This window comes from Hibiscus syriacus, unplaced genomic scaffold, assembly GCF_006381635.1.
Source record: "Hibiscus syriacus cultivar Baekdansim isolate YM2019G1 unplaced genomic scaffold, ASM638163v2 tig00110781_pilon, whole genome shotgun sequence".
Classification (NCBI taxonomy): Eukaryota; Viridiplantae; Streptophyta; class Magnoliopsida; order Malvales; family Malvaceae; genus Hibiscus; species Hibiscus syriacus.
In genome coordinates this window covers 63,282-72,014 of record NW_024062859.1, presented here as the reverse complement: position 1 = coordinate 72,014, position 8,733 = coordinate 63,282, and positions in this window count along the sequence as shown.

Sequence of the window (8,733 nt, the reverse complement as noted above, 5' to 3'; positions counted from 1 at the left end):
GGAGATATATACATATCCTTCCCCATGACATGTGTATTAATTCCTATTATATTAGTCTTATTAGGCTCGTGCTGTAAGGAAGCATTGTTGTAGAAGACTCTAACTAGGTTGGGATAATATCTTGGTTCTACACCAAGGAATTCAAGCCAACCCCAAGATGTAAATGTGGATTTAAAACTAAATGCATATTTATCATCAAACAAGAAACCCATGTCAATGACACGTTCGGGACGAATCTTCCTTACTTTAAAACTCGTCTGCCATCTTTGTTTCTCCATGTCGGATCTAAAGTTCAGAGTTTCGAAGGACCTGATTTCCTCAGAAGAATCGTTTGTTACAGAAGGAGGTGGTTGAGAAGAACTGGGTTGAGAAGAGCTTTGAGAAAGACCTTGCTTCTGACGCTGACGTTTTGGAGCCATTTTGGTTGGATGCTACCCCTATTACAATGGAACACAAACACATTCAGGATAAAAACTCCAATATAGAAATCAATCAAACCCATAAAATATCGATAAATTTACCTGAATATCTGATCGTCACTTATGATAACGGTAGAAGAAAGAGGAAGATCTGCCTGCTTGCCTTTATGTTTAGGGTTTCTCGATTAAGAGTACTATATATCGTAAACGGTGGAAACACTTGAAATTTAAATTAGTATCGACACAAATATTAGTGTCGACACATTTTTTAGACATATCTCTCATAAAACCAATATATTGTACCGGTTAGATTGAAAAATTACATATTACTTATACTTTTGGGTTCGATGATTTTGGGATCACTTTTTATATATGGATCGACACTTTATGGGTGCACCCTGTTTTCCATTCATTCTGGAAAACAAATATCGACACAAACTATATTAGTGTCGACACATTATTTAGACATATTCTCTCATAAAATAAGTATAATTGTACCGGTTAGATTGAAAAATTACATATTACATTATACTTTTGGGTTCGATGATTTTGGGATCGACACTTTTTATATATGGATCGACACTTTATGGGTGCACCCTGTTTTCCATTCATTCTGGAAAAAATATCGACACAAACTATATTAGTGTCGACACATTATTTAGACATATTCTCTCATAAAATAAGTAATTGTACCGGTTAGATTGAAAAATTACATATTACATTATACTTTTGGGTTTGATGATTTTGGGATCGACACTTTTTATATATGGATCGACACTTTATGGGTGCACCCTGTTTTCCATTCATTCTGGAAAACAATATCGACACAAACTATTAGTGTCGACACATTATTTAGACATATTCTCTCATAAAACCGGTATAATTGTACCGGTTAGATTGAAAAATTACATATTACATTATACTTTTGGGTTCGATGATTTTGGGATCGACACTTTTTATATATGGATCGACACTTTATGGGTGCACCCTGTTTTCCATTCATTCTGGAAAACAAATATCGACACAAACTATATTAGTGTCGACACATTATTTATACATATTCTCTCATAAAACCGGTATAATTGTACCGGTTAGATTGAAAAATTACATAATACATTATACTTTTGGGATCGACACTTTTTTATATATGGATCGACACTTTATGGGTGCACCCTGTTGGCCATTCATTCTGGAAAAACAATATCGACACAAACTATATTAGTGTCGACACATTATTTAGACATATTCTCTCATAAAATCGGTATAATTGTACCGGTTAGATTGAAAAATTACATATTACATTATACTTTTGGGTTCGATGATTTTGGGATCGACACTTTTTTATATATGGATCGACACTTTATGGGTGCACCCTGTTGGCCATTCGTTCTGGAAAAAAAAATATCGACACAAACTATATTAGTGTCGACACATTATTTAGACATATTCTCTCATAAAACCGGTATAATTGTACCGGTTAGATTGAAAAATTACATATTACATTATACTTTTGGGTTCGATGATTTTGGGATCGACACTTTGTTATATATGGATCGACACTTTATGGGTGCACCCTGTTGGCCATATTGTAAATTTGCCTTTTACTTCCAAGTATCAACATGACCCTTCATGTGTATAAGAAACATGTACAACAACATACTGCTAACTTTTCTCATCTCATTCATAATTATATTCACATACAAAAATATAAATCGTATACAAAATTATAAATCTTATACAAAATTAACCCTACATTTACATCATTGCATCATTTTGTTATTCTTATGTAATATTGCAGCTTTTGTTATCTCCTGTCTTCGTCATTTTGATTGTGGCTTACGAGATCGTTTAATACTCGCGATCGATCCCAGTCTCCAACAACCTATATTCAAATTGTCAGAACGTTAAGTATTGTCAACTACAGCATTCAATCTACGACTTTTAACAATTTTACCACAAACGATTTTTTCTATCCACTTACAAAATCACCAGTTGCCCCTGTAGAACCGATCGATTCCATCCACATCATCACATACATGCCGCAATCATATCTGTTACAAATTTGAAAACCACACATGTCAATTATGATGAATACTGCATAAATTAAGCTTTCTATTTGTGATAACATCTCATACCCATTCAATTGCTTATTCTTCTTATGCTCCACAAATTTGAAATTTTTCAAGAGATACTTTCCTAGAGATCCACAGGACTCAACCCAAATGCGTTTCTTATTATAAGAATCTAATATTTTAATCTGCATTAAAATAGAAGAAGTTATGCACCAAAAAAATTATGCATTATAATTTACATAACGTCCTTTCATAACAAACTAACATACATACCAATCTCTTAGCATCCTTCACTCTCTGTTTAGCTGCTTCAGTTGTAAACATACTATCATATATTGTTACAACATGATCTACCATATCCAACACCAACAGATACCAATGTGAATTATGGTAGTTTATTGTGATCATGATCTGCAACAAATTTCACACCCAATTTGACAAAATTCAACATTCTATATCCGAAAACATCATTTGCAATTGGTATGGTGTCTTACCTTCTCACAGTCGGTGAATTTCACATAGTTATCCAATATGACACCCCAGAAGGTAGAAATACTCTCAACACTTTCTTTGTTGTTGGCTTCCAACGCCTGTTTGTAACACCCCCAACCCGTATCCGACCCGGATACGAGTCCGAAGTGTCACATTGACTTTTCAAACCTTGACTCTTAAGAAAAATCCCGGAAAATTTAAAACTTTATTTAAAACAAAATACAGACTTTATCAGAGTGCTCATACTTAATGACTTATTACATGCCAACACTTTATACATAACCAAAAACATACTTTATCAAATATTTCTGATCTGATCTTTTGGTAAGGAAAACTGACCTGTCTTGCTCCGCATCACTCCTTACTCTTCTCGAAACCTACGTGTGAAACAATCACACGCTAAGTCGAAGACTTAGTGAGGCATAACAACTTATAATGCACTTTAAAACCTATATTGATACATGCATGTTTTGTTCTATCATGTTACAGCAAGTTCATGCATTTTTCATATCGTATAAAATCATATCAGCTTAATTGCAGTAAATACATGCATACACATAATTCATCATTAACGGTTTATCATATAATCACATACTATTTCAATCAAACACTATACACACACAACATCATATCATTTCCATAGCATTTATCATACCACTAACTTATATTTGTTCATATCTCTGGATTAGCCCATGTACATATGTGAGAACTATCGATATGTGAGTCTATAGAGGTTGTGCACTATGCTGTCACCACAGCTCGTATAAATGCACCGAAGTGCCCGTAGAATTGCACCGAAGTGCCCGTAGAATTGCACCGAAGTGCCCGTAGAATTGTCCATAAGGACCACGTAGAATTCCTTAAGAATCATATACATATACTATGGATCAAGTATGTGTCTTTCAAGACTTCACACAGGTTCCAAAGGATATACATATGTCCTAAAGAACCGAATAAACCCTCGACTCTTGGCATGCCAACTATACCCCTAGCTCTCATGACACATAACATGGGCGTTATCTTTTATTTCATTTCAAATATACACATAAACTTGTAATTCACTTTCACATATCACGTATCACATAGCTTCTTTTCATATGATCACATAGTCACATAGTTCACTTACCCGTAGATCATTTCCATATAATTCACATGTCACATATGTCATGTTTTCATATAAATTCTATCATTTCTCACCCAATCACCTTTATTCATATAAACATACTTATCATATCTTGTTCACATAAGATCATATACTTCATATAATATATTGAAACACCTAGAACACTTTCACGTAGCTTATAGTCATAAGTTTTGTCTCGTAACATATACTTGTTTTCACATCTATTTCCTATCAATTCTTATACCATCACATAATTCCTTTAACATACATAACATCATATAACATTATAATAGAAATACTTATAAGTCATATCACTTAAAGCACATATACTTATAGTCACATTGCTTATATCTTAATCGTATGCCTTCTCTTAAACATATATATTCACATGTTCAGGTAATTCACCATTTCATCACATAAATGGGGTATTCATATAACTCATTTCATTTCATTTCATATCTATCTATATATATATATATCCTCAAGATTATCCTAATATAAATCATATAGCACTCTTATATTTCGTATTCATCTAGGGCAGACTTATAAACATATCTCACTTCTATTATTTCTATATATAATCTAATCTGTTACTTAATTCAATTTCATATAGCTCTTATAATCTTCTCATATAACTTCACAAATTTCTATCATTCAACCCATGTGTTATAGTTTTATTTAAACCTATGAATCCTTCCCATCTAGCTTATCTTATACGTTCATCTTATCATTTATGTTCAAATCCCCTAGTTGGTGTACTATTTTCACTTCATCCTATAGATCAATATTATCCAGTTTATTTCACCTATCATGTAAAAAATATAATTATATTTTACTATGATCACATAGTTTATATCTCATACTTTGCTTTCTCATATTCACCTATATTATGTCATATGGCTCATATCTTTCTCATGCAGTCACATAGTTCAGTTTCACATATGTATATATATATATACCTTATATAGCACATACTTCTCATAACATTACATTCAAAAGCATATCAACACATATATTCATGCATACATACAATTCATGTCATTCATATACGTATAATCATATTCATGCATTCTAACATAGGAAATAGACTTGTCGCAAGTCTTATTTCCATTTAGCACCATCAACTAACTAATATGCACTCACCTGGCCTCACTAGCCAATTCCAATCTCTTATCTTTCCCTTGATCGATCTTACTTGCCAAACGTTCCGGAATTGCTTTATGCGTAGAATCTACATAAACGTACATTTCGAGACCATCATTAGATACCTACACCTTGTAATTGGATACTAGCAACTTAAACTAACTAATTAAACCCATATTCCCAATTTTCCTTTAGGGGGAATCGGTTCCCCCCCCATGGGGGTATCGGTTCCCCTATGACATACTGGAAATTCTTGTTCGTTTGAAGGGGTATCGGTTCCCCTTGAATGGGTACCGATTCCCCTTGCCCAGAAATCATATTTTGAGCTCGAAAATCCTTCATTTTCAGTTCAACACATCATACTTCATTCCCTTTAATATTCCTAACTTTCATACACATACTTAAACTCATTTCTACTCCATAATCACTTCTTTAAACTCAAAATTCTATCTTCCATATAAGATTCAAAAATCATACCAAATTTTCAATGTGTTCTAATTCCAATTCTAACACTTCCTACTTCTTAATTAGATTGATGACAAGTCAAATTCATCCATAAAACCTCAACAACCATACCATATCAAAATTTCATCTTAAAACTCATATGAAATTTCCTTCATAATTCCTTTATCTTATTGTTTAAATCCCATATAAGCTTTCCTTAAGCTTATTTAATACCCAAAGAATCAAAACTAAGCTTAAAACTTAAGAATTATCCAACTGAAATTAACTTACCTTTTGTAGCTAGCCCCACGTGAAGAAGAGAAAGCAAGAAGAAGAAGCTTCCAGATAGCTCTCTTCCCACGTTTTTCATTCTTATAAAAGGGGGAAGAATATCTTTTAAAGGAAAAGACCATAATACCCTTAATTTCCTTCAATAATTACCAAATAACCTTCCCTATATAAATTCAAATAATTATTGAATTATTTCATTCTTCTACTTTAGTCACCAAATTCTAAAACTTTACAATTTGGTCACTAACCCGGTATTGCGGATGTTACAAATCTCCCCTCCTTTTAAGAAAATTCGTCCTCGATTTTTTTTTTTTTTCACTGAACAACTTAGTAAGAACATATCTTCTAATGTTCTTATGTTGCTTCCCTGACTTAATCTTCTTTCTCTTAGTTCTTCAACTACCTTTTTCCTTTATACATCCTATCATGTTACTTATCATATAACCAATAGCATCAGTTCTTATCACTCAAAATCCTTAATCAATCAAATTCTTTATCAACCTTTAATTACCTTATAACCATACCAAACTTGTATTTCGTCATCATTTGACCAAAACACAACTTTAAATCTTCTTCAATGTGATTAAATCATACTTTAAGGAGTCAAACATATTTTCACATCACTTTGTACACTTGTCTTATTTCTATATCAAAATTGTCCTCGGTACTTCCATAGTCATCGTATCTGATCCTTTAAATCAATCCCTTTCATTTCTTTATTCCTTATTCCTTATACATAAATCATATATTTCCTTTCATGTTCACATACTCTTGTCTATACTTATACTCATCTTTATGTACCAATCTTCATTGCATCCTCATTACTTTAATAACCCTTTTCTTATACATAACTTCTTCTATCATTCTTATACTTGTATTTTTTTCCTGAAGATTCCATGCAATACTTATCTCAGTTTCTACATCATAGCTATCTGCTCAGAATATACAATCATATTCAAATTCACATCATATCAATTACTCAACTTACCTTTTTCCTTCCATCTTATTATTCTATCACTTTTACTCTAACCGCTAGTCATAATATATGTTCAATCTAGGGTACAGACCCTAATCCACCAAACACATACATCCGTCAAATCGAAATTATCTTAAAAATTCACTTACTCAACTTTCAATTTCACCTCTATTCTCATATATCCTGAAATTTCTTTTGCTCAAACTCAACATTCTGACTTTCTGTGTCTTATCATCTGATCATCGATATACATATTCTCAAACTCTTCTTATCAATCCTCAGCTTTATTTAAATATACAAATTCTTACTTCCTTTTCCTTTACTATACCACATTACTATGATCCAAATATGCAACTGTATCCAGATCCATTACAGATCTGGTTATCATATCCTGATATCTTATAATCTTATAATTCCCGTACATTTTATCACATACTCTAGTTAGCCAATGCTAACTCTTTCCATCTTAACCGCAAACCCTTATCATAAACATACTCTTGTTTATGCGCAATATTATCACTTCGTTCCAAACTCATAAGCTCTGACATATACACTTATACGCTTGTCACTGATGCACTTATCCTTGAGTTCTTCTATATGTAATCCTCACGTCATTAGATCTTTTTAACATTCTTATGGTGACACCCGTTCACCATATTCTATCTTATTCACATAATAGCAAAACTACTCTACATCGTTTTTCCGATTCCAAACGATGAAAATTTTCTATCATTATTCAGATATGATTTCAGCTTTCTGAAATCAACTTTTGATCCTAAGGCATTTCCTGAGGTGTCCGCTCTTCATCCTGCCTGGCCAGGGCAAGTGAATAGCTATCACAATCAGGAATATCACCTTTCACTTACTTCGAAATTATCACGATCGGATTTCTACTGTGTTAAACTATTCTTATTTTATTAGCAAGACAACGTATTCCTTACACTATCAGATCAGAAATTTTTCAATCTATGTTTGGCATGTACCCTTTTATGACCTTTTGGACTTCGGTTTATGCCGAGAATCGGCTAAACCATGGCTCTGATACCATTAAAGTAACACCCCAACCCGTATCCGACCCGATACGAGTCCGAAGTGTCACATTGACTTTTCAAACCTTGACTCTTAAGAAAAATCCCGGAAAATTTAAAACTTTATTTAAAACAAAATACAGACTTTATCAGAGTGCTCGTACTTAATGACTTATTACATGCCAACACTTTATACATAACCAAAACATACTTTATCAAATTTTCTGATCTGGTCTTTTGGTAAGGAAAACTGACCTGTCTTGCTCCGCATCACTCCTTACTCTTCTCGAAACCTACGTGTGAACAATCACACGCTAAGTCGAAGACTTAGTGAGGCATAACAACTTATAATGCACTTTAAAACTATATTGATCATGATGTTTGTTCTATCATGTTACATCAAGTTCATGCATTTTTCATATCGTATAAAATCATCAGCTTAATTGCAGTAATACATGCATACATAATTCATCATTAACGGTTTATCATATAATCCATACTATTTCAATCAAACACTATACACACCAACATCATATCATTTCCATAGCATTTATCAACACTAACTTATATTTGTTCATATCTCTGGATTAGCCCATGTACATATGTGAGAACTATCGATATGTGAGTCTATAGAGGTTGTGCACTATGCTGTCACCCACAGCTCGTATAAATGCCCCGAAGTGCCCGTAGAATTGCACCGAAGTGCCCGTAGAATTGCACCGAAGTGCCCGTAGAATTGTCCATA